The sequence below is a fragment of the Schistocerca americana genome, chromosome 2 (assembly GCF_021461395.2).
Source record: "Schistocerca americana isolate TAMUIC-IGC-003095 chromosome 2, iqSchAmer2.1, whole genome shotgun sequence".
NCBI classification, from domain to species: Eukaryota; Metazoa; Arthropoda; class Insecta; order Orthoptera; family Acrididae; genus Schistocerca; species Schistocerca americana.
Genome location: NC_060120.1, coordinates 16,273,359 through 16,292,859, shown reverse-complemented (window position 1 = coordinate 16,292,859; position 19,501 = coordinate 16,273,359).

Here is a 19,501-nt window from a genome sequence, read left to right as displayed (position 1 = left end):
TTAGCCACAGCCTGGGGGATGTTTCCAGAATGAGATTTTCACTCTGCAGCGGAGTGTGCGCTGATATGAAACTTCCTGGCAGATTAAAGCAGTTTTAATCTGCCAGGAAGTTTCATATCAGCGCACACTCCGCTGCAGAGTGAAAATCTCATTCTGGAAAATTAATAATGTTGCTGCAATGTTGCGAGAAGGAGAGGCGGAAATAGAGCTGCTCCACTTTCTCTCTAAGCCGATGAGATGAACAGTTGCATACACAGGAGCGAGCTTCGGAATTTTGGTTGCGATCTGCCTAAATGGGGTACACCCTCGCGGCTCCCAGTGTCATATAACGTACCATGAACTTTTTCTCCGTTCACGTGGACCCCTTGTTAGTTTGGAGTCTATGCACTGAGAGTCAATGACCTAGATTATTTCCATACGGAGACCCTTCCGTAGTGGCTATTTATGATAGCTTAGCTACTACGGGTGCTGATTACCCCAAGTGATGATGTAAACACAGTTCCTGCACAGTTGACACTTTCAGTGCAATCTCCATCTGCAACGCCTTCTGCTACAGGGGACGTTCATTTCGTCTCATATTCTTCAGATAATGTGCTTTGCAGTCCTGTCAGTTACGTTATTTATCAGAGTCATTTTTAAGAGGAAGCAATAAATTCCACAAATATGCTACCGCAAGACAACATGCTGTCGGATACTATTGCTGCCACGTTAGCGTTTGACCTGTTCCACTCCTTTGGTGTGTGGATTAACGGTACGAAATCTGCAAGGGTCGTTCAATAAGTAATGCTCCACTTTTTTCCTCAGAACATATTTGTTGTTAAGACTCAGAATTTGGTGACAATATACATTAAGATTTCTTGCCCATGTCCTATTTTTTTACGTAGCCTCCATCACATTTCATGCCCGTACACCAACGTTATGGAAGAGCGTGTATTCCCTACTGGAAAAAGCTCTCGTCCTACAGGCGCAGCCATGTTTTCACTGCATGACTGACACTCTCGTCATCTTCGAAGTGTGTTCCCTATAGAGAATCTTTAAGCAACCCAAAGAGATGGAAGTCCGAGGGTGCCACGTCTGGACTGTAGGATGGATGAGGCAATGATGTACAACCCATCGTGAGCAGCTCTTTGAATATCCGGGAGTCTCGATTACTGCAGACACACTTCCAATGCTGACCGACAAATGTAGAGTCAATTGTCGAGTTGCGGTGCGCCGGTCGGCACGAATAATGGCATTCGCACGATTCAGTATGTCTGGAGCAGTGGCTGTGACAGGATGTCGAGAGCGTGGCTGATCATGGAGCTCTGTCTCTGCGTTTCCTGTGGTTTTAGCTTTCTTTACCCATCGCCCAACTGTACTCCTATCAACTGCAGCATCGCCATACACAGCACGCAAACGTTTTTGGATGTTCACCGTGGTTTCTTTTTCTGCACGCAAGAATTCAATAACAGCACGCTGCTTGTAACGTGGGTCGTATGTAGTACGCTGTAGTACAGCTTTGCCACCTGCCAGAACGCTTCAAAACTTCACCAGCGCACAGAACAAACATCAAATGTGAAGCACGGAACAACAATAGATATTCAAAAACGGTTTTCACCAGCATGAACGTACGGCATGGACTTAGGAAACCAAATACTATGCGAAATTTTAAAACTTGTGTATTTTTAAACGGACAACCCCTATTATTTCGTATGCATGAAAAATCACAAAAATAATGGCGTTGGTTGCATCGCATTACGTCAGTTACATCATCATCATCATCATTTAAGACTGATTATGCCTTTCAGCGTTCAGTCTGGAGCATAGCCCCCTTATAAAATTCCTCCATGATCCCCTATTCAGTCCTAACTTTGGTGCCTCTTCTGACGTTAAACCTATTACTTCAAAATCATTCTTAACCGAATTCAGGTACCTTCTCCTTGGTCTGCCCCGACTCCTCCTACCCTCTACTGCTGAACCCATGAGTCTCTTGGGTAACCTTGCTTCTCCCATGCGTGTAACATGACCCCACCATCTAAGCCTGTTCGCCCTGACTGCTACATCTATAGAGTTCATTTCCACTTTTTCTTTGATTTCCTCATTGTGGACACCATCCTGCCATTGTTCCCATCTACTAGTACCTGCAATCATCCTAGCTACTTTCATATCTGTAACCTCAATCTTGTTGATAAGGTAACCTGAATCCACCAAGCTTTCACTCCCATACAACAAAGTTGGTCGAAAGATTGAACGGTGCACAGATAACTTAGTCCTGGTACTGAATTCCTTCTTGCAGAAGAGAGTAGATCGTAGCTGAGCGCTCACTGCATTAGCTTTGCTACACCTCGCTTCCAGTTCTTTCACTATGTTGCCACCCCGTGAGAATATGCATCCTAAGTACTTGAAACCGTCCACCCGTTCTAACTCTGTTCCTCCTAACTGGCACTCAATCCGTTTATATCTCTTTTCCACTGACATTACTTTCGTTTTGGAGATGCTAATCTTCATACCATAGTCCTTACATTTCTGATCTAGCTCTGAAATATTACTTTGCAAACATTCAATCGAATCTGCCATCACAACTAAGTCATCCGCATATGCAAGACTGCTTATTTTGTGTTCACATATCCTAATCTCACCCAGCCAGTCTATTGTTTACAACATATGATCCATAAATAATATGAACAACAGTGGAGACAGGTTGCAGCCTTGTCTTACCCCTGAAACTACTCTGTACCATGAACTCAATTTACCGTCAACTCTAACTATTGCCTGACTATCCGTGTAAAGACCTTTAATTGCTTGCAAAAGTTTGCCTCCTATTCCATAATCTCGTAGAACAGACAATAACGTCCTCCTAGGAACCCAGTCATATGCCTTTTCTAGCTCTAAAGATACGTCAGTTACATTCCGAGAAATAGCGAAACGAAGTTGACGCTTAAAATAAATGAAGCGCACAGCTAGCGCACGTCCTGAGACTCAAGCGTGGCCGGCCGTGGTGGCCGAGCGGTTCTAGGCGCTACAGTCTGGAACTGCGCGTCCACTACGGTCGCAGGTTCGAATGCTGCCTTGGGCATGGATGTGTGTGATGTCCTTAGGTTAGTTAGGTTTAAGTAGTTCTAAGTTCTAGGGGACTGATGACCTCAGAAGTTAAGTCCCATAGGGCTCAGAGCCATTTGAACTCAAGCGTGCACCTCACGCTGCCGGTAATCGTGATGTGATTGACGTACTACGTCAGTGGAGTGTTACTGTGTGGTGTGGTATTGTATGACAACACATCATTGGCCCATACTTCATTGATGTCACTCCTAAAGGGGGATAGTTTAGTCACTTCTTATAATGTGTCACTTCTTATAATGTGTCACTTCTTATAATGCGTCAAATATTGCATGTCCTGCTCATAATGTTTATTGTTGTGAAATGACAACCAGAGGTACAATTAGTGGTAACACACTTGGTTTCACGTTTCTTAACTTCATAAGTTCTGAAATATGGGCTTGTAGAGGATAGCAACAGCGTCACAGTTTCTGACGTAATTCATCGCATGTAGTACTGTGTTCAGAGCAGGGGTTGCCTGCACTGGCGCCTGTATCTTGCCATTAACATACCAATATCACCACGGCACGCTCCATCTTCAGTGTACAAGTGTCTCCTAACCTGGTCTGCTGAACTGCTCTCATAACGCAATTCACATACGTTGCCACATTAAAACCTGTTTTCTTGTGGCTTGTTGCATTTGCCGTCATCTAGTCGATATTCCGGCCTTCAGTAATGATGAAAAGCTAGATATTATTTTAATTTATGGCCAATGCCTCAGAAATGCAACCGCAGCTGTGACACTGTATGCTAGACGCTACCCAGATCGGCGGTGTCCGTCACGTCGAACCATTGGAAACATCTGCAAGACACTCACGGAAACAGGAAGCAGGGCTCCCACAAAACGTCGACGTACAACACCAGCGACTGGCAGTGGAAACTAAATTGCTGCTCTGTCTGCCGTAGCGCACAATCGTTAGGTGGGTGTACGAGAAAGTGCACGAGGTGCAGGAATAAGCCACAGTAGTGTGTGCAGAATTGCATCGGCATCGGTTTCATCCGTTCCATTGAAAGGTGGCTACACTGAGTCACAGCGCCAGAGATTGCGCCAAAGATTGTTATTCCGCCGCCTCCACTGGTGCAGTAGTAGTTCAGAGGTTGCTGTGGGCAGTAGTAGTTCAGAGGATGTCGTGGGCAGTACTTGTTGAGAGCATGTCGTGTGCAGTTGTTGTTCTGTTGGGTGAGAGAGTAGATGCTGTTCGGTTGGTGTAATGTATAGATGGAAGATGTTGCAGTGATCGCAGTGTATTTTTCGTCAATATATATTGAGGTAAAAGAAAAGTATTACAGATTTCTTTAATGACAATGCCTCTTGGTCACAGGTTCAGTCAACAAAGCATCTGGCTCGTGTTCATGTATTAGACTTGTAATTCTGCTTTCTATGTGCAATTGTAGTATTTCTGGTTTTTCAATTAGTTCATTGTAAATGGTGTTTAAAATATCTTGTCGTATTGAGGAAGAACCGAGCGAGATACATGTACGTTGAGTCACACTACCACACAGAGAACAGTTACACCTGTGCTTTGTTGTTTCGTAGCTTTTATAGTTGCAGGGGACTTAATCAATCAATTGTGTTAATGGAAATTCCTTGTCATTCTTTATTTTTATTTTATTCAGTCAGATTGCTTGCTAATACTAGCTAGGGCCAACCGGTTACGAGACTTCGTAACCGGACACACAGCTACTAAAATTATTGCATTTATCCCTTCCTTTTAATTAAGCCCCCATGCACCGTATCTCACTGCACTGTACGGGAATGACTTTGAATCACGCATTCCAATCCGTCATTTTGCAATTCAGCAGTTGCTAGGTAATCCAGTACTCATATACAATACGTTGTTCACGGACGAGGCTTCATTTACAAATCATGGTACTGTGAATTTGCGGAACATGCACTACTGGTCCGTGCAAAATCCCCACTGGCTTCTCCAAGTTGCTCATTGACGACTGTGGAGTGTCAATATTTGGTGCGGTATCATTGCTAACTGTATTGTACGTCCCTATTTTTACCGTGGAACATTGAATGGACAGCGATTGCGTCATTTCTTCAATATACACTAGCGCTCCCCATGGAGAATCTAGGATTGGAAACCCGTCTATCAATGTGGTTCGAAGATGATGGATCTCCCGCATACAATGCAAAAGTTGCCAGAGACATCTTCAACTTTTGTAGTCCTGTCTTCCTCAGTTGCGTGTAATATTTAAATTATCAATATACCGTAATAGTTGCCAGAGACGTTCAAGAAGCGACATTTCCAAATAGGTGGATGGGGCGGGGAGTTACTGTGCGATGGCCACCACGGTCCCCTCACTTAACGCCATTAGACTTCTCTCTCTGGGGCGCAGTGAGAGACAGTGTATATCAAGAACCCCCACGGCAGTAGAGGATAGGCAACATCGTATTACTGCGGCGTGTGCGGCAATATCTGTAGAAACTCTACAATCTGTGCAACACTCTCTCGTTACCTGTCTGCAAACGTGTATTGATGCAAACGGAGGGTACTTCGAACTTATGTTGACGTGACACAGTTTTATTTGTCAAAATGTGGGTGTATTTTCTATGCTGGATGTAATGCGCAACAATACATCTACATCTACGTGGATACTCTGCAAATCACATTCAAGTGCCTGGCAGAGGGTTCACCACCTTCACAATTCTCTGTTATTCCAATCTCGTATAGCGCGTGGAAAGAATGAACACCTATATCATTTTGTACGACCTCTGATTTCCCTTATTTTATGGTGGTGATCGTTCCTCCCTATGTAGGTCGGTGTCAAGAAAATTTTTTCGCATTCGGAGGAGAAGGTTGGTGATTGGAATTTCGTGAGAAGATTCTGTCGCAACGAAAAACGCCTTTCTTTTAATGATGTCCAGCCCAAATCCTCTATCATTTCTGTGACACTCTCTCCCATATTTCGCGATAATAAAAAACGTGCTGCCGTTCTTTGGACTTTTTCGATGTACTCCGTCAGTCCTACCTGGTAAGGATCCCACACCGCGCAGCAGTATTTTAAAAGAGGACGGACACGCGTAGTGTAGGCAGTCTCCTTAGTAGGTCTGTTACAGTTTCTAAGTGTCCTGCCAATAAAACGCAGTCTTTGGTTAGCCTTCCTCACAACATTTTCTAAGTGTTCCTTCCAATTTAAGTTGTTCGTAATTGTAATACCTAGGTATTTAGTTGAATTTACGGATTTTAGATTAGACTGACTTATCGTGTAACCGAAGTTTAACGAATTCCTTTTAGCACTCATGCGCATGACCTCATACTTTTCTTTATTTAGAGTTAACTGCCACTTTTCGTACCATTCCGATATTTCTTCTAAATCTTTTTGTAGTTTATTTTGATCATCTGATGATTTTATTAGTCGATAAACGACAGGGTCATCTGCAAACAACCTAAGACGGCTGCTCAGATTGTCTCCAAAATCGTTTATATAGATAAGGAACAGCAAACAGCCTATGACACTACCTTGGGGAACGCCAGAAATCACTTCTGTTTTACTCGATGACTTTCGGTCAATTACTGCGAACTGTGACCTCTCTGACAGGAAATCACAAATCCGGTCACATAACTGAGACGATACTCCAAAAGCACGCAATTTCACTGCGAGCCGCTTGTGGGGTACTGTGTCAAAAGCCTTCCGGAAATCCAGAAATACGGAATCGATCTGAAATCCCTTGTCAGTAGCACTCAACAATTCCTGTGAATAATGAGCTAGTTGTGTTTCACAGGAACGATGCTTTCTAAACCGATGTTGATTTTGTGTCAATAGACCGTTTTCTTCGAGGTAATTCATAATGTTCGAACACAATATACGTTCCAAAATCCTGCTGCATATCGACGTTAATGATATGGGCCTGTAATTTAGTCGATTATTCCAACTACCTTTCTTGAATATTGGTGTGACCTGTGCAACTTTACAGTCTTTGGGTACGGATCTTTCGGCGAGCGAACGGCTGTATGTGATTGTTAAGTATGGGGCTACTGCATCAGCATACTCCGAAAAGAACCTAATTGGTAAACGGTCTGGACCAGAAGACTTGCTTTTATTAGGTGATTTAAGTTGCTTCACTACTTCGAGGATCTTTACTTCTACGTTACTCATGTTGGCAGCTGTTCTCGATTCGAGTTCTGGACACCCACAGTTCCTGTGGGCCACAGGGCACTAATAAATGTGTTTAGCAAAGTGAATTCAACTGTGTTATCTCTAGCTGTAGCTCTAGTCGTCATTTCGCTATAATAAACATTTACAATTTGAAAAACTTAACTTTGTGTTGGACGTGTTACTTGTTTATTTTTGTGGATTGTGCATTACTTCCCATTGTGTGAGTCCCTGACACAGGCAGCGTGAGGAGGTAGATGAAATTGCAATGGGAGATACGATACTGCGTGAAGAGTTTGACAGAGCACTGAAAGACCTGAGTCGCAACAAGGCCCCCGGAGTAGACTACGTTCCATGGAAACTACCGACGGTCTTGGGAGAGCCAGTCCTGACAAAACTCTACCATCTGGTGAGCAGGATGTATGAGACAGGCGAAATACCCTCAGACTTCAAGAAGAATATAGTAATTCCAATCCCAAAGAAAGCAGGTGTTGACAGATGTGAAAATTACCGAACTATCAGTTTAATAAGCCACAGCTGCAAAATACTAACACGAATTCTTTACAGACGAATGGAAAAACTAGTAGAAGCCGACCTCGGGGAAGATCGGTTTGGATTCCGTAGAAATACTGGAACACGTGAGGCAATACTGACCTTACGACTTATCTTAGAAGAAAGATTATGGAAAGGCAAACCTACGTTTCTTGCATTTGTAGACTTAGAGAAAGCTTTTGACAATGTTGACTGGAATACTCTCTTTCCAATGCTAAAGGCGGCAGGGGTAAAATACAGGGAGCGAAAGGCTATTTACAATTTGTACAGAAACCAGATGGCAGTTATAAGAGTCGAGGGACATGAAGGGGAAGCAGTTGTTGGGAAGGGAGTAAGGCAGGGTTGTAGCCTATCCCCGATGTTATTCAATCTGTATATTGAGCAAGCAGTAAAGGAAACAAAAGAAAAATTCGGAGTAGGTATTAAAATCCATGGAGAAGAAATAAAAACTTTGAGGTTTGCCGGTGACACTGTGATTTTGCCAGAGACAGCAAAGGACTTGGAAGAGCAGTTGAATGGAATGGATAGCGTCTTGAAAGGAGGATATAAGATGAACATCAACAAAAGCAAAACGAGGATAATGGAATGTAGTGGAATTAAGTCGGGTGATGCTGAGGGAATTAGATTAGGAAATGAGACATTTAAAGTAGTAAAGGAGTTTTGCTATTTGGGGAGCAAAATAACTGATGATGGTCGAAGTAGAGAGGATATAAAATGTAGACTGGCAATGGCAAGGAAAGCGTTTCTGAAGAAGAGAAATTTGTTAACATCGTGTATTGATTTAAATGTCAGGAAGTCGTTTCTGAAAGTATTTGTATGGAGTGTAGCCATGTATGGAAGTGAAACATCTACGACAAATAGTTTAGACAAGAAGAGAATAGAAGCTTTCGAAATGTGTTGCTACAGAAAAATGCTGAAGATTAGATGGGTAGATGACATAACTAATGAGGAGGTATTGAGTAGAATTGGGGAGAAAAGGAGTTTGTGGCACAACTTGACTAGAAGAAGGGATCTGTTGGTAGGACATGTTCTGAGGCATCAAGGGATCACCAATTTAGTACTGGAGGGCAGCGTGTAGGGTATCAGTCGTAGAGGGAGACCAAGAGATGAATACACTAAGCAGATTCAGAAGGATGTAGGCTGCAGTAGGTACTGGGACATGAAGAAGATTGCACAGGATAGAGTAGCATGGAGAGCTGCATCAAACCAGTCTCAGGACTGAAGACCACAACAACAACAACAACAGGAACAGGAAATAGGAAAATTACTGCGGCCCGCTCTTTAACATCAGGCACAGACTTACGTACTATTTGGAATGACTTCTGGTTGTGCCTTATGCACGGCTTCATGTCTATTCGTTGTGCGTAGCTAGCACACTCTTAAATACCATCAACATATCAGGCGCCCAGACCAAGTAGAGTGACAAATAACTGAAACAACAAAGATAGTTTTCAGTGCACTCAGGTACTCAATAAACGTAAACATAACCCACCAAGAAACAATTCGACGACTCCAGTTCGTTCACTTTGAGTAACATGTAACAGACGCGAAGGATATCTGTCCTTCAAATCTTCAGCAAATCCCAGTCACCATCGGCAGCGGATCTGCATTCAAACGGCCAAACACGCCGCAGCAGCTGCCCTCGCTCCTTCGTCGTACCGACTCGGTCACTCACCAGCGCCACACGTCCCTGTCGCTCACACAGCTGATACCCGAACTCCAGCCCCTGCAGAGTGCGCGCGCCGCAGTTAAATAGCCATCCGCCAAAGATGCGAAGAAGTCAGGCAGGCATCGGAAATCGACTTACCACGATCGGGATGACAATCGATGGAGATTGGCGCCACATGTGGGGTATGGTGGGGCAAGAATGGACTCGTGCGAATCGTCAGTCAACAGCTCCTACAGACCTACGTGAACAGGTCGAGCAGGCGTGGCATGATACATCCCAGGACAGTATTCACCATCTGTGCAATCGACTGGATGCCAGGAGTCAGCGCCTGCTCTGCGGACCATGGAGGCTGCACCACGTACTAATGTGGGTTTTTCAGCGTGGGTCGATACCTGGTGCCTCACAACCGCTTCTGCTATTGAACTGTAAATGTGATGATTTCGTTTACTCCACATGCATTGTTGCAACAATAAATCTTGAGTTAAGTGGAAACCTCTAAAAGGGTTTTTTCCGGCAGTGTAAACACGCATCTCTCAAGTAAAAGTTTTTAGGCGGAATTAGAACAGTTTGTGCAGCACAAACCGGGAACAGACATTACTTTTACCCGAATGTAGTGAAAGATGGTGCGTGCTGTGTACCTGTTAATGCTCATTTTCTTCGCAACTAGTCGTAGCTTCAGTTGCTGACTTTTTACGGGAGTTTGTCGGGATCTCTCGATCGCGTTTTCTGCCAAATTAAACTCGACTGAGTTTCAATTTATCTAAAACAGCCATGTTTTTCACCACCTAACAGAATTCGCGTTTCTCACACTAATTAAAAGGGTTTATATTGAAGCTTTGAATCTACTTATCTGCAGCAAACACATTCCCAATAGCCAAACTGGGAGCAATTACCCTTCATTCACTCTATGTCATTAACGACTAAGAAATAGATCTGGAAACGAAAACCTGAGAACACGTTCAAGGAACGCTATTGGCGTGGCGAAGGGAAATTCACTTAAAATGAAGTTGTGTTTTCGATGTTCCACTAGATCGCTCCCACGAGACAGAGAAAAACAGCACACTCACTGAAAAGGGTACATATGCAGGTACCAGTTATCACAGTATATATGCCTACTCCCCTGACACCCTGTATATCCATTTTAATAGGAACCACATTATTTTTATAATTATTGACTTTGTGAAGTGTGTGGAGGGGTTGCTGAACATTCACGTATCTGAATTGTTGCCGATGATGCTTACTCATACGCTCTTCACCATTCGACTAACAATGGACACCTTGGAAGTCGAATGCTTGGTACCGCGCGAGAGCCTGCTTCGACTCGATCATAAAAAGAACAGTGGTCTGTGTCATTTCGATGCAATCCTCCGCACTAGTCTGCTGGCTCCATCAGACGGTGGCATGTTGAAGCTACACTAACAACTGCTCGAGTTGCAAGAATGGTAGAGCTGCAGTGCGAATGTGTCTCTTGGAGTGTTCGCGAGCGGGTTACTGTGTAAACTGTGGTATCATCAAGAGAATTAATCCTACGAATATCTTTCAAATATTAGGACAAAGTTGAGCCGTGCTGAATATGGAAATGAAATCGGGGATGAAGATAGAGAATTCACGGATACACGAGGGTTCGAACCTTAATAGCGGCAATTATTTATTTACAGCTCGTACAAAATAGACACGTGTTTCAAAGTTTTACTGACCTCCAAAGTAGTTACCAGAATTGTGTATAACCCGTTGCCAGCGATGTGGAAGTCGTAGGATACTCTTAGCACTTTAGCGGTGCCAGTTGTGTTGACAGTTCGAGCGGCGTGGTCTAATGCCCGACGAATTTGCAGCAGTTCTGAAGCGAATGCCGTGAAGTGTTTCCCTCAGTTTAGAAACCGAGTTGAACTTACGAGGGCTTAAGTCAGGGGAGTGCAGTAGGTGCTACAGCACTTAGCAGCCCCATCAGTCAAACAAATCAGTAACGGGTTGCACTGCACTTGATTGAGCATTGTCCTCAAAATGATGGTCAGGTCCTGCAGAAAGTGTCATCTCTTCTGTCTCTGTGCTGTTCATTTTTGGATCACAGCCTACGACTAGCTTAGAGACAAAAGTGATGACACTTTCTGCCGGATCTGGCCATGATCTTGCAGTACAATTCTAAAGCAAGCACAGTGCAAGCTGTTACTGATTTACAAGTTCGTTTGTGTGGCCATCCTCCGCAGCAAGCATATAAATAATTGTTTTGCAAATAAAACTGCCTTTTCCTGCTGCTAGTTACTTTATTCATCCCACACGCGTTTCGCCTTCTCCTGTTCTAAGGCATCATCAATGGGATCTGTAACGACACAGTTTTGTTAGTTTCAGATTATTAAACAGTTCACTTCGCGATTTTTTGTAAAAAAAGTAATTGCTTACGATTTGCTGATCTGCGTTTCCTCACATCTGGTCTGGAGGTTGCACTACCACTTTTATCACTGCCATATAATCACATCTTTGTGTTCTCGCCTTCCACACGCTGGTCACCATGTTTCTCACTCTTTTTTGTGGTGGACTATTGTACTTTTGTCACTCGATACAACTATTTCTCGTACACTATTTTCACAATGTAAATATTGCGACTCTGTCACGTGTTTCATCTTCTTTGGTATGTTTACCTATTTGTTGTCAACCTAACGAAGTATATGTCCGAAGCTAACTTCTCTTTATGATGTTTAATACCGTGTATGTGTATGAGTGAGAGAGAGAAGGGGATACAGCCGACGAGTTTTTCTTTTTCTTTTCTTCTTTTTTTGGGCGGGGGGGGGGGGGGCGGGGGGGGGGGGGCGTTGTACTAGCTGTTAACGAGTGGTTGAAAATTTCGATGACAGCTGATCTGACTTTTCGTTTCAATATTCTGTGCAGGGTTTCATGGATTAGTGAGTGTAAAGATGTTGGGTTCTATTATTATTATATTGGACAGGATTATTATAATAATACTTTTTTCGAACGTTATTCTATTATTTTTCTATTAGCGTAAATAATGAATTGCTTGGCATGTGTACTTGGTCACTCAACAGGATTTTCCCCTCTGCTTTAGTTTTCTGTATGTGGTAATTTTCTTGCATGGTTAGGAGGTGTTTTTTATTGTTGATTCTAATTACTTTCATGTCATCTTCTCTAGTGGTTGGTTTGTCGTCATTTTCTCTCAGGTGTTCGGTAAATGTGGAGTGGTTTGTCCCATATTTCCAGGCTCTCATGTGTTCTTTATATCAGACATAAAATGTTCTCCGTGTTTGCCCTGTGTATGTGCCTTCACAGGTGTTACACTGTAGCTGATATATACCTGTTTTTTGGTATATGTCTCTGTTTTTTGTCGTTTGGGGTCTATTTTTGTATAGAATAGTCTGTTGTGTATGCTATGTTTATTCGCTGTCTTTTGAAAATGTTGGTGATTTTATGGATGGTTTTGTATTTGTATATCATTGTGTACCATCTTGGGTTTTGTTTCATCTCTTTCTGATGGTCCTGTGTAGTTGTTATGGGACTGCATGTTTGTGTTTGGTTCTGTTGTGTTGTTGTCTGTGGTTTGGAGCTTTCTGCTTTTATTTTACTTTTAATTTTGTTGTTAGCTTTGTGATTATGTTATTATTGTAACTATTATTTTTTTGCTATTTGCATTATCATGTCCAGTTCCTTTTGGTAGCTTTCCTTGGTGAGTGGTAATGTGTTGAGTGTATGGAGCATGTGTCGAAGTGCTGTTTGCTTTTGTGCGTGTGGGCGGTTTGAGGAATGAGGATACATGTTTAAATTACTGTCAGAAAATTTCAAAGTACAAGAATACAGAACCATTAAAAACACTACACATTTAATACAACAAATAAAAGATATAAAAATGCCAGACACAGCAACACTCCTCTCATTTGATACAGAAAACATGTATTTCAACATACCAGGACCAGAAACAATAGAAATTATGAATAAGAACCTGAAAAATTATAGTTAACTCCCTGATGAACAGATTAAGGAAATATGCACACTAATAAAGCACATAATAGAACAAAATTACTTCCAATTCAATAATGAATTTTATTTACAAGAAGATGGATTACCAATGGAGTCCCCAGTTTCAGGGGCCTTAGCAAATATTTTTGTAAACCACTTTAACCAGATCATTTTCACAAAAATAGTAGAATACAACATATTAAATTGGTTCAGATATATGGATGACATCCTTTGCTAAATAGATGAACCACAAACAAAAATTGAAAAACTGCATACTGACATCAACAAGATACATAAAAACATAAAATTTACAATTGAAAGAGGACTGAACAACCAAATTAACTTTGTGGATATAACAATCAAAAAACAAAACAAAAAGCATATGTTTGAAATTTACCGTAAACTCACAGCAACAGACATTATCAAGTCGTATACTCCTAGCTCACTCATTTGTTACATAGTTTAATTCTTAATTTCTTTGCGTGTTTTTGGTACTTGCATTGTATAATTCATAAATTTCGGGCGTATTATAGTATTTGAGAGTTGTAGCATCGCGTTTTAGTACCTGAATAGTGTAAATTCGCGTAGTCGTTTGTCTTCTGTTTTTGTTTTGAACGGCCAGTGTCGGTTGGTCACAGTCAGTGTGCTCCCTGCCGCCGTTGGATAAGCAGCTGCAGCAGCAAGTCGTATACTCCTAGCTCACTCATTTGTTACATAGTTTAATTCTTAATTTATTTGCGTGTTTTTGGTACTTGCATTGTTTAATTTATAAATTTCGGGCGTATTATAGTATTTGAGAGTTGTAGCATCGCGTTTTAGTACCTGAATAGTGTAAAATTGCGTAGTCTCCTTCCCCCGCCGAGCAGTGTGTCAGCAGTGCGCAAGTATCAGCATTACTCCATTTACTAGGCAATCTTGTATTTTAATAACCGTTTAAATTTTGTGTCGATTTGTTTGCGCTCTCTGTTGATTAGTTCAGACGTTCTTTGCACAACAGTTTTTAGCATGGATAGGGACTGCAACTGCTGTGTTCGGATGCAGGCTGAGTTGGCATCCCTTCGCTCCCAGCTTCAGGCAGTGTTGGCTTCGGTCACACAGCTTGAGGCTGTTGCCAATGGGCATCACTGTGGGGGTCCGGATGGGGGTTCGTCGGGGACGGCCAGCTCGTCCCACGCATCCCCCGATCGGATTACGACTGTGGTTGCCTGGGATACTGCCCGCATTGAGGCTGATCCCTCACCTGTGGTAGAGTGGGAGGTCGTCTCAAGGTGTGGCAGGGGGCGAAAGACATTCCGGAGGGCTGAACGGAAGGCCTCTCCAGTTTGTCTGACAAACCGGTTTCAGACTCTGTCTCAGGCTGATACTGATCTTCGGCCTGACATGGCTGCTTGTCCTGTTCCAGAGGTTGCCCCTCAGTCTGCAAGATGCGGGCGGTCTCAGAGGGTGGGCTTACTGGTAGTTGGGAGCTCCAACGTCAGGCGCGTAATGGGGCCCCTTAGGGAAATGGCAGCAAGAGAGGGAAGAAAACCAATGTGCACTCCGTGTGCATACCGGGGGGAGTCATTCCAGATGTGGAAAGGGTCCTTCCGGATACCATGAATGGTACAGGGTGCACCCATCTGCAGGTGGTCGCTCATGTTGGCACCAATGATGTGTGTCGCTATGGATCGGAGGAAAACCTCTGGCTTTCGGCGGCTATCTGATTTGGTGAAGACTGCCAGTCTCGCTAGCGGGATGAAAGCAGAGCTCACCATCTGCAGCATCGTCGACAGGACTGACTGCGGACCTTTGGCACAGAGCCGAGTGGAGGGTCTGAATCAGAGGCTGAGACGGTTCTGCGACCGTGTGGGATGCAGATTCCTCGACTTGCGCCATAGGGTGGTGGGGTTTCGGGTTCCGCTGGATAGGTCAGGAGTCCACTACACGCAACAAGCGGCTACACGGGTAGCAGGGGTTGTGAGGCGTGGGCTGGGCGGTTTTTTAGGTTAGATGGCCTTGGGCAAGTACAGAAAGGGCAACAGCCTCAACGGCTGCGGGGCAAAGTCAGGACATACGTGGACCAAGCAGCAATCGGTATTGTAATTGTCAACTGTCGAAGCTGCGCTGGTAAAGTACCGGAACTTCAAGTGCTGATAGAAAGCAGCGAAGCTGAAATCGTTATAGGTACAGAAAGCTGGCTGAAGCCAGAGATAAATTCTGCCGAAATTTTTACAAAGGTACAGACGGTATTTAGAAAGGATAGATTGCATGCAACCGGTGGTGGAGTGTTCGTCGCTGTTAGTAGTAGTTTATCCTGTAGTGAAATAGAAGTGGATAGATAGTTCCTGTGAATTGTTATGGGTGGAGGTTACACTCAACAACCGAGATAGGTTAATAATTGGCTCCTTTTACCGACCTCCCGACTCAGCAGCATTAGTGGCAGAACAACTGAGAGAAAATTTGGAATACATTTCACATAAATTTTCTCAGCATGTTATAGTCTTAGGTGGAGATTTCAATTTACCAGATATAGGCTGAGACACTCAGATGTTTAGGACGGGTGGTAGGGACAGAGCATCGAGTGACATTATACTGAGTGCACTATCCGAAAATTACCTCGAGCAATTAAACAGAGAACCGACTCGTGGAGATAACATCTTGGACCTACTGATAACAAACAGACCCGAACTTTTCGACTCTGTATGTGCAGAACAGGGAATCAGTGATCATAAGGCCGTTGCAGCATCCCTGAATATGGAAGTTAATAGGAATATAAAAAAAGGGAGGAAGGTTTATCTGTTTAGCAAGAGTAATAGAAGGCAGATTTCAGACTACCTAACAGATCAAAACGAAAATTTCTGTTCCGACACTGACAATGTTGAGTGTTTATGGAAAAAGTTCAAGGCAATCGTAAAATGCGTTTTAGACGGGTACGTGGCGAGTAAAACTGTGAGGGACGGGAAAAACCCACCGTGGTACAACAACAAAGTTAGGAAACTACTGCGAAAGCAAAGAGAGCTTCACTCCAAGTTTAAACGCAGCCAAAACCTCTCAGACAAACAGAAGCTAAACGATGTCAAAGTTAGCGTAAGGAGGGCTATGCGCGAAGCATTCAGTGAATTCTAAAGTAAAATTCTATGTACCGACTTGACAGAAAATCCTAGGAAGTTCTGGTCTTACGTTAAATCAGTAAGTGGCTCGAAACAGCATATCCAGACACTCCGGGGTGATGATGGCATTGAAACAGAGGATGACACGCGTAAAGCTGAAATACTAAACACCTTTTTCCAAAGCTGTTTCACAGAGGAAGACCGCACTGCAGTTCCTTCTCTAAATCCTCGCACAAACGAAAAAATGGCTGACATCGAAATAAGTGTCCAAGGAATAGAAAAGCAACTGGAATCACTCAACAGAGGAAAGTCCACTGGACCTGACGGGATACCAATTCGATTCTACACAGAGTACGCGAAAAAAGTTGCCCCCCTTCTAACAGCCGTGTACCGCAAGTCTCTAGAGGAACGGAGGGTTACTAATGATTGGAAAAGAGCACAGGTAGTCCCAGTCTTCAAGAAGGGTCGTCGAGCAGATGCACAAAACTATAGACCTGTATCTCTGACGTCGATCTGTTGTAGAATTTTAGAACATGTTTTTTGCTCGAGTATCATGTCGTTTTTGGAAACCCAGAATCTACTCTGTAGGAATCAACATGGATTCCGGAAACAGCGATCGTCTGAGACCCAACTCGCTTTATTCGTTGAGACCCAGAAAATATTAGATACAGGCTCCCAGGTAGATGCTATTTTTCTTGACTTCCGGAAGGCGTTCGATACAGTTCCGCACTGTCGCCTGATAAACAAAGTTAGATCCTACGGATTATCAGACCAGCTGTGTGGCTGGATTGAAGAGTTTTTAGCAAACAGAACATAGTATGTTCTTATCAATGGAGAGACGTCTACAGACGTTAAAGTTACCTCTGGGGTGCCACAGGGGAGTGTTATGGGACCATTGCTTTTCACAATATATATAAATGACCTAGTAGATAGTGTCGGAAGTTCCATGCGGCTTTTCGCGGATGATGCTGTAGTATACAGAGAAGTTGCAGCATTAGAAAATTGTAGCGAAATGCAGGAAGATATGCAGCGGATAGGCACTTGGTGCAGGGAGTAGCAACTGTCCCTTAACATAGACAAATGTAATGTATTGCGAATACATAGAAAGAAGGATCCTTTATTGTATGATTATATGATAGCGGAACAAACACTGGTAGCAGTTACTTCTGTAAAATATCTGGGAGTATGCGTGCGGAACGATTTGAAGTGGAATGATCATATAAAATTAATTGTTGGTAAGGCGGGTACCAGGTTGAGATTCATTGGGAGAGTGCTTAGAAAATGTAGTCCATCAACAAAGGAGGTGGCTTACAAAACACTCGTTCGACCTATACTTGAGTATTGCTCATCAGTGTGGGATCCGTACCAGATCGGGTTGACGGAGGAGATAGAGAGCCCGCATCTCGTGGTCGTGCGGTAGCGTTCTCGCTTCCCACGCCCGGGTTCCCGGGTTCGATTCCCGGCGGGGTCAGGGATTTTCTCTGCCTCGTGATGGCTGGGTGTTGTATGCTGTCCTTAGGTTAGTTAGGTTTAAGTAGTTCTAAGTTCTAGGGGACTTATGACCACAGCAGTTGAGTCCCATAGTGCTCAGAGCCATTTGAACCATTTTTGAGGAGATAGAGAAGATCCAAAGAAGAGCGGCGCGTTTCGTCACAGGGATATTTGGTAACCGTGATAGCGTTACGGAGATGTTTAATAAACTCAAGTGGCAGACTCTGCAAGAGAGGCGCTCTGCATTGCGGTGTAGCTTGCTGTCCAAGTTTCGAGAGGGTTCGTTTCTGGATGAGATATCGAATATATTGCTCCCCCCTACTTATACCTCCCGAGGAGATCACGAATGTAAAATTAGAGAGATTAGAGCGCGCACGGAGGCTTTCAGACAGTCGTTCTTCCCGCGAACCATACGCGACTGGAACAGGAAAGGGAGGTAATGACAGTGGCACGTAAAGTGCCCTCCGCCACACACCGTTGGGTGGCTTGCGGAGTATAAATGTAGATGTAGATGTAGATATCATTCCCCAAGTAGCTGTGGCCTTGTTTATCTTTGCGTATGGAGAGTCTGTCGCGCTGCGAGCAGAGAGGAAGCAGAGCAGCTTGAGTCACGAAAGAGTGCGGAGGTGTTTGTTGGGCGCTCCCGCAGGCGCTGTGGGCAGCTATGTTCGAGCCAGTGTAGGCGCGCCTGTTTCGTTATTCCGCGAGTATTGAACGCACGGTAGGCATGAACAGACAGGGGAAGCTGCAATTCCAACTGTTGCTTGTCACGTAATTATCCGTGGATCTTGATTCGACTCGGGGTTCTCGTCGAACAGCAGCAGCAGCAACAACGGCAGTTCAGCATTGTCGTCGGCTTCATTCTTCGACTTCCGCACAGCTTCAACATCGTAAGACTGTTTGCTACGAGAAAAATTATGAGCTTATGTAGACGTTACCCAGCAACATTTCTGTCACAAAGTATGGCTAACGTGAATAATAACCTGCAATAGTTACGACTTGTAGGGCACCAGTGTTGTTATTGTTGTCAGGCATTATTACCAAGCAGGGTCCATTTCCTTTCCATGCAGTCACAGAGTGTCGTGAGAATATGAAAACTGGTTAACTATTTACTGCCGGTTTTGTGTGTTTGCTAATGACCAGTTTCAATCTAAAATTTCTGTCTCCGTAACTGTTCATTCTTCTACTGCATGGTACTAAAGATTGTGGGGTAACGGGCGAGTTGAGGCGCCCTGAAAGTATTCTGTTCGGAGTTGGCGTGGCTGAGCAGGCCGCTTGGCAGGCCGACCACGTGGTGCCCGACGTTGGCCACAGCAGGAGGGGTCCAGGCCGAGTGCGTGGCTGGGAATTCCATGTTGACGGTGTGACGAGGACTGTGCTTTGTGTCGGTGAAGGAGATTTGTATGCAGAGAGTGCCAAAGGTGGCGGACTTTGTGAAACCATCATGGCAGACATTTCATAGTTCGTGCAGAAATTAATAGTAGCCAAATGAACCATGCTACCTCAGAAAGAAACATGTACATTACCATTATTTGCACGACGATTCTGATGGTATAAT